Source organism: Hyperolius riggenbachi, chromosome 3 (assembly GCF_040937935.1).
Source record: "Hyperolius riggenbachi isolate aHypRig1 chromosome 3, aHypRig1.pri, whole genome shotgun sequence".
Classification (NCBI taxonomy): domain Eukaryota; kingdom Metazoa; phylum Chordata; class Amphibia; order Anura; family Hyperoliidae; genus Hyperolius; species Hyperolius riggenbachi.
Genome location: NC_090648.1, coordinates 480,595,734 through 480,611,164, shown reverse-complemented (window position 1 = coordinate 480,611,164; position 15,431 = coordinate 480,595,734). Strand labels below are relative to the sequence as shown.

At 45.0% G+C, this 15,431-nt stretch overlaps 1 long non-coding RNA gene across 1 annotated transcript in view; it reads left to right on the top strand.

The window, feature by feature from the left end:
* Nucleotides 1–508: 508 nt before the first annotated feature.
* The window catches only part of LOC137561712 (uncharacterized), a 171,477-nt gene continuing 156,554 nt past the window's right edge, over nucleotides 509–15,431 (top strand). The window contains exon 1 of the long non-coding RNA XR_011030094.1: nucleotides 509–1,475. This is a non-coding gene — a long non-coding RNA (uncharacterized lncRNA). The remainder of the gene's footprint in view (nucleotides 1,476–15,431) is intronic.

Sequence of the window (15,431 nt, the reverse complement as noted above, 5' to 3'; positions counted from 1 at the left end):
AGCACCAGCACATCACGCACGAGGTCCGAGTCCTCAGCCAGTTAAAGTCTGGGCTTTCTTTGAAGACTGCACTGAGGATGTTACCATGGCGATTTGCAAGGTGTGCAAGACCCGCCTGAGCAGGGGGAAAAGTATTAACAACCTCTCCACCACCAGCATGAGCCGCCACATTCTATCCAAACATCCCACTCTGTGGGCAAACGCGGCAGGACAGGGTACCACCAGCAACACTGCCTCCCTTGGGTTCACCAGACTCACCACCAGACCCGCCTCAGCAGCAGCAGTAGCCCAGCCATTGCGTGGTTCACAACATTCACAAACATCAGACGATGCTGACACTGTCACTTTCCGGACTAGTGCTCTTGAGGTCTCCCAGTGTTCATCAAACACAACAACCAACAGCCCTTCGGTGTGCAGCGCTACGGTTGAGTTGTCTGTCTCTGAGATGTTTGAGCACAAGAGGAAATTGCCAGCAAATGACCCCCGGGCCGTGGCAGTAACAGTGTAACCCTGTGTGTGTGTCATTGCAACAGACACACACACCAAGGGTTACAGATGCATTTACTTTTTGTGAAAGTGCTGCTGTAAAGGGAACCTGCAGGTGCTGTCAGGTGGAGCCCATGAGCAGGAAAGAAGAGAGAGAAGCTGGGCATGTGCAGGGAGGAAGTAACAGTTGAGTTTTACAGTTGAAGGCTAGTGAGGGGGAGGAGTCAAGTAGCCATGGAGACTGAGGTGATGAGGCAGCAAGAAATAAAGTGTGTCACGATACTATACTGTACTGCAGCAAGAAATACGCTTGATTTGTGAGGAAATAGAGTAGAGACACGGGAAGAGACCAGCCATTGGTGAGACGGTCTGAGCAAGGCAGAGGCACAGACAAGTAAGCACTTACCGGAAACTGAACTAAGGAAGAGAAAAAGAGCTGCAGACATTACATGAGAGGAGAGAGACCACTCACAGCTACAGGCCAGTAAAGAGCAGCAATACTGGAGAGATAAGCCAGAAGAGAAACAGTAAGCAATAAGAAAGAAAGACAAGGATATTAAAATGTACCTGTAACAGAGAGAGATAACAGAAAACAGCAGAGACATTACAGTGACACAGAGACAACAGGACAGCAATGCATACAAGAGAGAGAGATAACAGAAAACAGCAGAGACATTACAGTGACACAGAGACAACAGGACAGCAATGCATACAAGAGTGACACAGAGCAACAAGTGACAGGATTACAGAAAAGGAGTGAAGACTGCAGTGCAGTGTCTGAAGAGATTGTGTGACAACAGCTGGCAGACAAAATACAGAGAATACAGCGGTGCTTCTTATACATTAAGTGATCATTCACATAGTTACATAGTTACTTTGGTTGAAAAAAGACATACGTCCATCGAGTTCAACCAGTACAAAGTACAACTCCAGCCTGCTCCCTCACATATCCCTGTTGATCCAGAGGAAGGCGAAAAAACCCTTACAAGGTAAAAATTCCTTCCCGACTCCAGATGGCAATCAGATAAAATCCCTGGATCAACATCATTGGCATTACCTAGTAATTGTAGCCATGGATGTCATTCAACGCAAGGAAAGCATCTAAGCCCCCTTTAAATGCAGGTATAGAGTTTGCCATAACGACTTCCTGTGGCAATGCATTCCACATCTTAATCACTCTTACTGTAAAGAACCCTTTCCTAAATAAATGGCTAAAACGTTTTTCCTCCATGCGCAGATCATGTCCTCTAGTCCTTTGAGAAGGCCTAGGGACAAAAAGCTCATCCGCCAAGCTATTATATTGCCCTCTGATGTATTTATACATGTTAATTAGATCTCCTCTAAGGCGTCTTTTCTCTAGACTAAATAAACCCAGTTTATCTAACCTTTCTTGGTAAGTGAGACCTTCCATCCCACGTATCAATTTTGTTGCTCGTCTCTGCACCTGCTCTAGAACTGCAATATCTTTTTTGTAATGTGGTGCCCAGAACTGAATTCCATATTCCAGATGTGGCCTTACTAGAGAGTTAAACAGGGGCAATATTATGCTAGCATCTCGAGTTTTTATTTCCCTTTTAATGCATCCCAAAATTTTGTTAGCTTTAGCTGCAGCGGCTTGGCATTGAGTACGATTATTTAACTTGTTGTCGATGAGTACTCCTAAGTCCTTCTCCAAGTTTGATGTCCCCAACTGTATCCCATTTATTTTGTATGGTGTTAGACCATTGGTACGACCAAAATGCATGACTTTACATTTGTCAACATTGAATTTCATCTGCCATGTATGTGCCCATATAGCCATCCTATCCAGATCCTGTTGCAATATAACACTATCTTCCTTAGAGTTGATGATTCTGCACAATTTTGTATCATCTGCAAAAATAGCAACATTGCTCACTACTGTATCCACTAGGTCATTAATAAATAAATTGAAGAGCACTGGACCCAGTACAGACCCCTGTGGGACCCCACTGCTAACAGTCTCCCATTTTGAGTATGATCCATTGACCACAACTCTTTGTTTTCTGTCCATTAGCCAGTTCCCTATCCAAGCACACAGACTCTTCCCCAGTCCTTGCATCCTCATCTTTTGCACCAGACTTTTGTGGGGAACAGTGTCGAAGGCCTTAGCAAAGTCTAAGTATATCACATCTACAGCATTCCCAATATCCATATTAGCATTCACTACCTCATAAAAGCTGAGCATGTTAGTCAAACAGGACCTGTCTTTAGTAAACCCATGTTGATGCTGAGAAATAAGATTATTTTCTACTATGAAGTCATGTATAGTATCTCTTAGTAACCCCTCAAATAGTTTGCATACAACTGATGTTAAGCTTACAGGTCTATAATTTCCTGGATCTGATTTTTTGCCCTTCTTAAATAATGGGAAAACGTGGGCTGTACGCCAATCCACTGGGACTCTGCCAGTTGCAAGAGAGTCACAAAAGATAAGATAAAGGGGTTTATCTATAACTGAACTTAATTCCCTTAGGACCCGAGGATGCATGCCATCCGGGCCAGGTGCCTTGTCTATTTTTAATTTATTTAGTCTTGCCTTTACTTCTTCCTGCGTTAAGTATTTAATATTACAGTTAGAAGATTGAGACTCTTCCGCCTCTGTAATTTGCAACAGTGCTGTTTCCTTTGTAAAGACAGAAGCAAAGAAAGCATTTAATAACTCTGCCTTACCTTGGTCATCCACCATTGAGTTTCCACCTTCATCCTTTAGGAGTCCTATACAGTCAACCTTTCTTTTTTTAGAGTTGATGTACTTGTAAAACTTTTTTGGGTTAGATTTGATATCCCTAGCGATTTGATTTTCAGCTTCGATCTTTGCTAGCCTAATTTCTTTTTTACAATTTTTATTGCACTCCTTGTAATTGCTGAGTGCAGCCTCGGACCCCTCCTGTTTTAGGACCTTATAGGCATTCTTTTTCCTCTTCATTTTATCTCTAACCTTTCTATTCATCCATAGAGGCCTTTTTTTATTCCTAGACATTTTGTTTCAATTATCAATTCAACATATTTGTCTCATCCTGGATGTTGCTAGGTAACCACCAGACATTTCTCTACTTTCCCTTCTGTCCTATGCAAGAATTCAGATCCACTTTAAAAAGACAGCAGTGAAGAAGTGACAAATAGCAGAGTGCTGTGTATGGAAAATTCTGGCAAGTAAATGCTAATAAACTGAATTACTTATATGGTTCCTGAACTAGCCCTGATCCTAACAGGGTGAAGATAAGAAGTTTATGAATGTTTTGTCACTAAACTATTTTTTTATCCATATCATTTAATACAAATATTTCTTAAAAAGAACTTGATTGGTGTCTAGAGGATTTCTTTACAGTTAAAGCATTATAGAGGTGTTACAACAGCCAGCCAGCATAGCCAAGCTTCTGGCCTGCGAAATGCTGCCATATCGAGTGGTGGAGACAAACAGCTTCAAGGGCATGATGTCAGTGGCCATCCCACGTTACGTGGTTCCCAGCCGCTACCACTTTGCGCGCTCTGCAGTGCCTGAGTTGCATGAGCACGTGGTCAGCAAAATAACCCGAAGCTTGAAGAATGCCGTTGCCTGCAAGGTTCACCTCACCACTGACACCTGGACGAGTGCGTTCGGCCAGGGTCGATACATCTCCCTTACCGCGCACTGGGTGAACCTTGTGGAGCCTGGCAGCGATTCCTCACCTGCTACGGCGCGGGTGTTGCCCACGCCGCAAACAGCTGGATAACAACAGCAGCACCTACCTCTCTGACTCCTTCTCCTCCAACGCATCTCAAAGCTGTACCTCATCCGGAAATGCTAACCCAGCACCAGCAGCAGTAGGATCGTGGAAGCAGTGCAGCACAGCTGTTGGCATGCGTCAGCAAGCGTTGCTGAAGCTGATCTGCCTTGGGGATAAGCAGCACACAGGGGAGGAAATTTGGAGGGGAATAAAGGAACAGACGGATTTGTGGCTGGCACCGCTGGACCTGAAACCGGGCATGAAGCTAGACACCTGGCACGAACTGGCAATGTACGCAATAGAGGTGCTGGCTTGCCCGGCAGCCAGCGTTATGTCGGAACGCTGTTTCAGTGCTGCCGGAGGCATCATCACAGATCGGCGTATCCGCCTCTCCACAGAAAATGCAGACCGTCTGACTCAAATTAAAATGAATCAATCCTGGATTGGAAACGACTACGCAACACTCCTGGACCCCAACCAAGTAACATGACCGATGAACATCTGGGATGGTTTAGCGTTTCCGGTCCCTGTTTATTGAACCTCTCATCTGTATTACATTTATGACTGCATGGCGGCAAAAAGCATTGCTGCTATATCCGCACGCTTTTTGTCCTCATGCAAGGCCTGGGTTGTTGTGTCTCACAAAGCGTGGCCTTCTCCTCCTGCGCCTCCTCCTGTTCCATCACGTGTGCTGCTGCTGCTGCTGCTGCTGCTGCTGGGTTACCGTTGCCGGTCCCTGTTTATGGAACCTCTTATCTTTATTACATTTATGACTACATGGCGGTACAAAGCATGCTATCCGCACGCTTTTTGTCCTCATGCAAGGCCTGGGTTGTTGTGTCTCACAAAGCGTGGCCTTCTCCTCCTGCGCCTCCTCCTGTTCCATCACGTGTGCTGCTGCTGCTGCTGCTGCTGCTGGGTTACCGTTGCCGGTCCCTGTTTATGGAACCTCTTATCTTTATTACATTTATGACTACATGGCGGTACAAAGCATGCTATCCGCACGCTTTTTGTCCTCATGCAAGGCCTGGGTTGTTGTGTCTCACAAAGCGTGGCCTTCTCCTCCTGCGCCTCCTCCTGTTCCATCACGTGTGCTGCTGCTGGGTTAGCGTTGCCGCGTGGTCCCTGTTTATTGAACCACTTATCTTTATTACATTTATGACTGCATGGTGGTACAAAGCATGCTATCCGCACGCTTCTTGTCCTCATGCAAGGCCTGGGTTGTTGTGTCTCAAAGCGTGGCCTTCTCCTCCTGCGCCACCCTCCTCCTGTTCCATCACGTGTGCTGCTGCTGGGTTAGCATTACCGGTCCCTTTTCCTGGAACCTCTTATATGTATTACATTTATGACTGCATGCCGACAAAAAGCATGTTACCTGTGCAAAGAAAACAGACATTTCCCGCATTTAAAAGACAGTTTTCCCTTTGAAACTTTAAAATCGATTTTCTCAAAAACTATAAGCTCTTTTTGCTAAAAAATTTTTTCCTCTTGTACCCACTCCCAAGGTGCACATACCCTGTAAATTTGGGGTATGTAGCATGTAAGGAGGCTTTACAAACCACAAAAGTTCGGGTCCCCATTGACTTCCATTATGTTCGGAGTTCGGGTCGAACACCCGAACATCGCGGCCATGTTCGGCCTGTTCAGCCCGAACCCGAACATCTAGATGTTCGCCCAACACTACCTTCAACCACTGTGAGTGGTGGCAACTTTTTGTAGATAAATATCCATTCCTGTCCGTGCTTTTAAAATACGTGCGTGTGATAAAGTGCCCATCTTTTTTCTCTATTTCTAGTGTATATTCTTAGTGTCACACTCCATTTCAAGTCTTATATTCAAATCATTATAATTCAAAAAACTCCATGAACTTTTCCAACTCCTCCCTATTCCCCCCCCCCCCCCCCCATACAATGAACAAATCATCGATGAATCTTTTCCACATATATATCTTCCCCTTATGTTGTGCATTTTCCAGTACCAATGATTCCCACCTCCCCATAAACAAATTTGCAAGTGATGGTGCAAACCCCGCCCCCATTGCACATCCCCTAATCTGTATATAAAATTGTCCCCGATACCAAAAATAGTTCCTACCAAGTGCATAGGTCAACAACTCAAGTATGAATTCCACCTGTTCTTTCTCCAATGTTCCGTCTTCCCTAAAAAAAATGTTTTACTGCTGCCAAGGCTGCTTCATGTGGTATGTTGGTATACAGACTCGCTACGTCTGCCGTCACCATAATGCTATCATCATGAACCTGATTATCCTCCAGTATTTGCAACATATGTTTCGTATCCTTGATTACATATGGTAACTTCTTTACCAGTGCCTGTAAATAAAAATCTATGTATTGTCCCAGCCTGTGGGTTATGGACCCAATCCCGCTTATTATGGGCCGGCCAGGGGGGGCACTGGTGCTCTTATGAATCTTTGGTACCTGATATATGATTGGGATTCTTGGCGCTGTGGGTATCAAAAACTCAAATTCCTTGTCATCCACTATACCTTTGTTGAGCCCCTCCCTCAGGATCCCCCTCAATTCTTCTTTAAATTTCTTAGTAGGGTGCCCTTTTAATTTATGGTACGTGCTGGTATCATTGACCAGTCTGTCTAGCTCCCTGGTGTACTGATCTTTGTTGATCTCTGTTGGTGAGGTCTGTTATTTTTTTATAAATATTTATGTGTTTTTTTTATTATTATTTTTTACTATTTTTTATATATATATTTATTTATTTAAAACCCTCCCTCCCCCCAGCCAGCCAATCATAGTGATCTGTTCAGGCCCTTCGCATTGACAACATAATATACGTCATGCAGATAGCACTCCAGCCATGGCGCCGACCACTGTAAGTCTGCGACAATCAACCTCTCACAGGACTCAGTAGCATCATATTTTGGAATTTGCTAAACAGGTGAAGACTCTACAATACCACCAACAGCATCAGAGTCAGCCAGCAAGGTCAGGCCAACAGACACAACACATATTACCCTGTTCCCTGGTGGTGGTGTAGAAAAGGCATGGGGAGCTCCTTAGCGGATTCATCTGAAAATGGCGCCTGCGAATAATGGCGCACGGTGTTGCCGCTAATCTGTTTGCCGCTTATCGCTATTTAACGTTAAAGCCTTATTGTTATTTAGCGTTAAAGCCTTATCGTTATTTAGCGTTAACACAAAGAACCCTCTCTGTACCTATCCCTAAGCCCTAAACCCCCCCTGGTGGTGCCTAACCCTAAGACCCCCCTGGTGGTACCAAACCCTAAGACCTCCCTGGTGGTGCCTAGTGATGGGCGAACACCTGGATGTTCGGTTTCGGGAAAGTTCGCCGAACATGGCCGAGATGTTCGGCATGTTCGGGCCGAACCCTGAACTTCCCGAACATCCCGCTTTTGAGGGCCCTATGGGGTCGCAGGCATAAGGGGGGAGCATGCCCCGATCGCGGGGGGGGGGGTCGGAAATTCCCCCCACCCCCTCCGCTAGCGCTCCCCCCTCTGCCCGCTTCCCCATACAAAAGTTTAAGCAAAGTACCTGTAATAGTGGATGGCCTGGCAGTGGCACTGTGGAGTGAGGAGGAGGAGTCCGGAGAGTGACGCGTTGAGGGAGGCCGGGCAGCGGGCGTGAGGTCAGAGAAAGGGCGGAAGTACCACAAGGGTACTACCGCTGAACCGCCCGCTGCCCGGCCTCCCTCAACGCGTCACTCTCCGGACTCCTCCTCCTCACTCCACAGTGCCACTGCCAGGCCATCCACTATTACAGGTACTTTGCTTAAACTTTTGTATGGGGAAGCGGGCAGAGGGGGGAGCGCTAGCGGAGGGGGTGGGGGGAATTTCCGACCCCCCCCGCGATCGGGGCATGCTCCCCCCTTATGCCTGTGACCCCATAGGGGGGCAGTATTCGGCCGAACAGGGCCCTGTTCGGCCGAACAGGGGCCCTGTTCGGCCCTGTTCGGCGGCCATTTAGTAGTTCGGGGCGAACCCGAACTTAAAAGGCCGAACACCATCAGGTGTTCGGCCGAACTCGAACATCACCCGAACAGGGTGATGTTCTGCAGAACCCGAACAGTGGCAAACACTGTTCGCCCAACACTAGTGGTGCCTAACCCTAAGACCCCCCTTGTGGTGTCTAACCCTAAGACTCCCCTGGTGGTGCCTAAGGCTAACCCTAAGACCCCCCTGGTGGTGCCTAACCCTAAGACCCCCCCCGGTTGGTGCCTAACCCTAAGACCCCCCTGGTGGTGCCTAACCCTAAGACCCCCCCCCCCCCCCCCGGTTGGTGCCTAACCCTAAGACCCCCCTGGTGGTACCAAACCCTAAGACCTCCCTGGTGGTGCCTAACCCTAAGACCCCCCTTGTGGTGTCTAACCCTAAGACTCCCCTGGTGGTGCCTAAGTCTAACCCTAAGACCCCCCTGGTGGTGCCTAACCCTAAGACCCCCCCCCCCCCCCCGGTTGGTGCCTAACCCTAAGACCCCCCTGGTGGTGCCTAACCCTAAGACACCCCCCCCCCCGGTTGGTGCCTAACCCTAAGACCCCCCTGGTGGAGCCTAACCCTAAGACCCCCCCCCCCCCCTGGTGGTGCCTAACCCTAACCTTGACAGTGTTACATTAAATCCATTCACCGTTTTGCAGTTATACGGTAAATAATGTCTGCAGTTTGGCTTATGTAGGGCGCTATTGATAAATAACGTTACTGTGGGCAATAACGTCTGATGTTTGGCAAATGAACGGCACTATTGATAAATAACTTAAGTGTGTGCCACTATTGATAAATAACGTTAGTGTGTGCCGTTTTTCTTCTTTTTTCCCTGTGCGCAATTATTATGCAGTACTAACGATAAATAGCGATAAGCGTATCTTTTTAATGCGGCGCCATTTGTATGCATAGGTGCTGCGCGCCATTATTCAGTGATCCGCTCCTTAGCACCCCATTAAGCCTAGCACCCATCCCCAGCCCATCCCACACCCCTAGCACTCCAGCCAGCCTGTACCTATCCCAAGCTCCTCAGTCAGCCTTTAACAATCCTTAGCTCCCCAGCCAGCCTGGTACCCATGCGTAGTGCCCCAGATAGCCTAGTACCCATCCCTAGCTCCCCAGCCACCTTAGTACTCATCTCCAGTTTATTGGTTAGCTTAGTGGCCTTTAACAAACTTTATTGTTTTAAAACAATAATAAGGCGTACTGCATTAGAAGTGGACAAGCCGTGAGCATGGTGGTATGGTAGATGGCCTACACTTATGGCTCTAGGCCCCGGATATGACACTCGTCCCTGCTCTCACATAATCTGGTACATGGTTTACTACAAGCTTTTGAAATGTTAATTTTCTTCTTCAGGCATTATACAGAACTGGGTCAGAACCGTACACACTCTCTGCCATTTTTAACCTGCGCTTCTTTTTAAATGTATACACTAGGGCAGTGATGGCTAACCTTGGCACTCCAGCTGTGGTGGAACTACAAGTCCCATGAAGCAATGCAATACTCTGACAGCTCTAAGCATAACTCGGGGAGGCAGAGGAATGATGGGATTTGTAGTTTTTTCACAGCTGGAGTGCCAAGGTTAGCAATCACTGCACTAGGGATACTACTGTTATTTTTTTGCTGTTGTTTGTGATGAGCTGTGGTGTGTAGCTTATAGTACACCGCCCATGTAATATAGTGTGTGATGGTATCGATGTTACAGCTCATTGCTGTGTTAAAATAAACTGATTGAGCAAATGCACTGTACATTAAAGGACAACTGTAACATGAGAGATATGGAGGCTGCCATATTTATTTCCTTTTAAACAATACCAGTTTCCTGGCAGCCCTGCTGGTCTATTCATTGGCTGCAGTAGTGTTTGAATCACACTGGAAACCAGCATGCTGCATGCTTGTTCAAGGTCTATAGCTAAAAGCATTAGAGGCAGAGGATCAGCAGGACAGCCAGGCAACTGGTATTGCTTAAAAGGAAATAAATATGGCAGCCACCATATTCCTCTTGCTACAGTTGCCCTTTAAAAACTTTGTGTCACCTGACATTGTCACTCAAAGGCTATCATTCATAAAGCATTTCCGCATGTGGAAATGCTGAAAACAGCTGAATTTACCGAGCACTTAGCAAAGTGTTTATTCATAAAAGCTGTTTCCGCATGAAAAGCTGACATTCCTGAGCAGTGCAGGAAATTACCGCCTTGTGCGGTGATTATGTTAACAAATGTCACCATAAATCAATTCATAAAGATTAGAGCAAGCGGTGTCAGCACGGATAATACTGCTTCCTTGGCAGAGCCGATAAGCATGCAGAGAACAGCTAAGCTAATGAGACAGACCTCCCAGGCAGCAGCTGCAGCGAGAGCAGAGCAAAAAAAAAAACATCCCAGAATACCAAGGCTGTGTTTTTTAACCCCTTGGGTACCTGTTTTCAGATACATTTCACATCACAAAGCCTGCATGTGTAACATTTTTTTTGAACTTCCTCTAAGTTGTGAAAATTAAATAGATTGTTTACAAAGACTAATAGACAGATTCCGGCAGATTCAGGCAAGGAGAAGCCGTTTTAAAAAAATGCACATGTAAAGGGATGCTGGGGCTGCCTCTTCTATAGTAACGCTGTCTCTGGAGGAGAAAATGTATAAACTCGGCAGCTTCTAGTGCTTCCGCCAGCCTACCACCTTCCTAGTTCAGGGAAAATACCGAACTTGTATCGCAACTGTAAACATTTTTATGAATGAGCACACAGAAGTCTAAAATACTGATTGCGGTATTTTCCCGCACAGATTTTTACCGCACTGCTTTTATGAATGATAGTCAATGTGTTTAACAGCACTGTCTTTGTAGTGCAGTGTTAAGGCTCATACACACATCAGACTATAGTCTTTGGAAAATGTAAGATCACAGACCAATCTTACCCCCCTTCATGTAGTATGAGAGCCATACCTTCACAGTCTTTTCTATGGAGTTGAACTCCCCATCAGAGAAAAATCTTTGCAAGATGCTGCACACAAACATGCTGTATAGACACAAAAGATCAGTATCTGCAAAAGATCTGCTCCTGCCAAAAATCTGTTCCTGCAAATTGCATTCATAGTCTATGAGATCTGCAGATCATCATACACACCTTATTTAACAGACATTCATCTGCAGATCAGACAATCATCTGCAGATCTGAAAATCCATCCTGGTGGATCTTATCTGCAGATGAATGTCCATTAAACAAGGTGTGTATGATGATCTGCAGATATCATAGACTATGAATGCATTTTGCAGGAACAGATCTTTTGCAGGAACAGATCTTTGGCAGATACTGATCTGTTGCATGTGTACAGCATCTTTGTGTGCAGCATCTTGCAAAGATTTCTGTCTGATGGGGAGTTCAGCTCCATAGAAAAGACTGTGTAGGTATGGCTCTCATACTACATGGAAGGGGGTAAGATTGGTCTGTGATCTTTCATTTTCCAAAGACTATGGTCTGATGTGTGTATGAGCCTTTAGGCCCACACTGCACAAACAGCATACTGTATATTGCAACTTCACTGTCATTTAAAAAAAAATGTGTCACCTGACATTCTTATATTATAAATATTCATAATAATATAAATGTGATAAACATGTCATAAATATGTAAAAAAACAAACAAACAAACAAAAAACTCTAATGTAGCTAAACCGAATCCCTACCTGACTGAGGTATACAAGGTGGCCATTTGAAAAATCTGAAAACTGGATTTTTTTTCTTCATTTACACATTCATAAAGCCTCTGCATAAAATACTTTTTTTTTTTGGGGGGGGGGGGGGGGGGGTGATTTTATCATTGATCCCATCTGCCATGCCACTTCCTGGCTTTTTAGACAGTTTTGGCACATTTTTTAAAAAAATATTGTGGCTGAAAAAATGTCCTGAAGGTTTTTGAAGTTCACCTGCCATTAAAGCCAATGGGGGAGGTGGCTGGGGGGTCTGCCTTTTCGCAAATATTTGTGGAAACATGCAGTGGTATAGCTTAGGAGCTGTGGGCCCTGATGCAAGTTTAACATTGGGGCTCCCCCAAACTCTCTATACATAAAAATTGATACAGCGCACCAAAACCTGCCAAGAACAACTACAGTATCAGAGGTGCAAGAGGGGGATGGGGAACAGTTTGTTTATTATTACCACTATTCAATGTATCTACAGAAGTGATTAATATGAGCACAGGGCCAATAATGAGCTAATACTGAAGTTCAGGGTAGGCCCTACGGGGCCCCTCTGACCCAAGGGCCCTGATGCGGTCGCAACCTCTGTACCCCTTATTGCTACGCCCCTGGAAACATGTTTGTCCATCACTAGTGAGATATTGAAATTTCATTGGATTCAGACACTCCCTAGCTGTAACATAAACAGCAGTTTTACAGCAGAGGCCTTACAAAGGACTTTGTAAAAAAAAAAATTGGGAACTTCTAGATACAACCCCTCCATGTTCATTGTCAAAATGACTTGCCAGCTGCTTTCTATTTTTGCAATGGGAAGTGAAGCATACTACAGTTGTCTATTTCCTGGAGAGAAGTGGATTAGCAAAGTCCCCAATTATTTGGTGTTGGATCTTGTTTCCATTAGCTGCACACATACAGGTATTAGATCAATACAAGCATTACAGGTATTTAAGAACCCTGTGTAGCCAGCCACTTCTTGACAGTGACTTTTAAGTAGTTGTGCAGAAAAAAAAAAAGGATTCAAAGGAAACTTCATCCTTATTAACTTCAAAAGCTACAAAAGGCATACTTCTCTCAGTTCAGTGGCTTGCTTTTGATTACTTATGCTCAGGTCTACTCATACTGCTGAAACCATAGGCTCAAACCAGAGCTATGTTCAGGCATCCATTCCTCAGTCACCTTCTTTGCTGGCCAATAATTATTATTTTCTCAATGTATGCCTGCTTACTTTATATTATAAATCCTTTTCTCCACCATAATGCTAACTCTGACCTGGTATGTATATTAATGATACAAAAAATGAAATTAAAGCGGACCCAAACCAAAAAAATGTTTAATTTAAAATATTTAGTTGCACCACTCTGACACATACAAAGATAAATAAACACTCCTTCAAGCCTATGAGCATTTCAGTGCATGCTTTTCAGCCTCCTCTTTTCATAACTAGGGTTATACAGGTGGCAGCCATTAGCAATTCCTCCATTACCGGACACCACCTACTCCACCAGTTTGCCGGATTCTGTCCCGGCAATATGAAAGGAAGGGAGGGGTTCCTCCAATAAATGTAAAATATTTTATATTTGTCATCATGCAGCTGAAAAAAGGCTGCTATTTATTATTATAATTTAGAAAATAGATGTTATTTCTGAAATCTTGTATTTTTAATTTGGGTCCACTTTAAGGCATTGATGTGTAGTAGGCACCCATGCTAAAAATAAAATAATAAAGATGAGAGCGGTAGATGTGGAGCACTTTACCTATGAAAAACTCTTACCTTTTGTAATTTCAGTACGTAAGCCTAATGCATTTAGTGTCCAGTGCTTAGGCTTGCTTTCTTCTAGATTGTTGCAGCAGGTAGGCTTTCACTTTTGGTTTTGAAAAACTGCATAATTCTTTACAAAACTTTTACGCATCATTAATTAAGAAACTTGTCAGTTAAATGCAAGTAAAATCATTGAGCTTGACCCAAGGCCTTACATATTTTATTTTTGCATAAATGCAGAGTAAAGCTTTTTTGAACTTTAGTAGTGAGAAGAATATGGAAGCTGCCATATTTGTTTCCTTTTAAACAATACCAGTTGCCTGGCAGGCCTGCTGATCTACGTGGCTGTAGTAGAGTCTGAACAACACCAGAAACAAGCATGCAGCTGATTTTGTCAGATCTGACAATAATGTCAGAAACACCTGATCTGCTGCATGCTTGTTCAGGGGCTACGGCTAAAAGTATTAGAGGCAAAGATCAGCAGGATAGGCAGGCAACTGGTATTGATTAAAAGGAGTTAAATATGACAGCCTCCATATCCCTCTCGTTATAATTGTCCTTAAATTATTTCAATATAAAACTAATATATATTATTTTCTTCAAAGAATGCAACATGTATCTATCCATGTTTCTACATTTGTAAAATTCCTACAAGTGATCTATTTTCAAGCCCTTTCCTAAATGTGCAAGCCTATGCATGTGTTTATCAAACGGAAAAAGTGTATGTTAAAATCTATTATTTATCACCTTAACCTCCTTGGCGGTAACCCCGTGTGTGACACGGGGTAAGCCGCCGGAGGGTGCCGCTCAGGCCCTGCTGGGCCGATTTATATAATTTTTTTTTCAAACACGCAGCTATGCTAGCTGCGTGACTGCTCTGATCGCCGCCGCCTGCCGCCGATGCGCCGCTACCCACCGCGGAAACAGGCCCCCCCTCCCTGAATACCCCTTGCGCAGCCTGGCCAATCGCCGCCAGGCTGCACTATGGGGTGGATCGGGGCTCCCTGTGACGACACGACGTCCGTGACGTCGTGACGTCACTCCATTCGTCGCCATGGTGACGGGGGAAGCCCTCAAGGAAATCCCGATCAGAATGGGATTTCCTTATGGGCAAGCGGTGCCGGCGGCGATTGGAGGGGACGGGCGGACGCCGCGGGGAGGGGGGAAGCATGTAGCTAGCGCTAGGCTAGCTACATGCTACAAAAAAAAATGGCGAAAAAAACCCTCCCGCGGCTGCGCAGCCACACATTTCATACCGCCAGGGGGGTTAAAGCTTAGTACACATTTGTGAATGCAAAAACAATGTTAAATAATTACATTTTCGTGTTGTTATATTTATGTCCATATTAGCTAACTTAAAATTCACAAATAAACACTTTAATGCCAGAAACCCACTAGGGCCTAGTGCACACCAAAAACCACTAGCAGATCCGCAAAATGCTAGCAGATTTTGAAACGCTTTTTCTTATTTTTCTGTAGCGTTTCAGCTAGCGTTTTGCGGTTTTGTCTAGCGGTTTTGGTGTAGTAGATTTCATGTATTGTTACAGTAAAGCTGTTACTGAACAGCTACTGTAACAAAAAACGCCTGGCAAACCGCTCTGAAGTGCCGTTTTTCAGAGCGGTTTGCGATTTTCCTATACTTAACATTGAGGCAGAAACGCATCCGCAATCCAAAATCTGCAACAGCCCGGGAGTATGCGTTTCTGCAAAACGCCTCCCGCTCTGGTGTGCACCAGCCCATTGAAATACATTACCCTAGCGGATCCGCACCCGCAAGCGGATCGCAAACCGCAG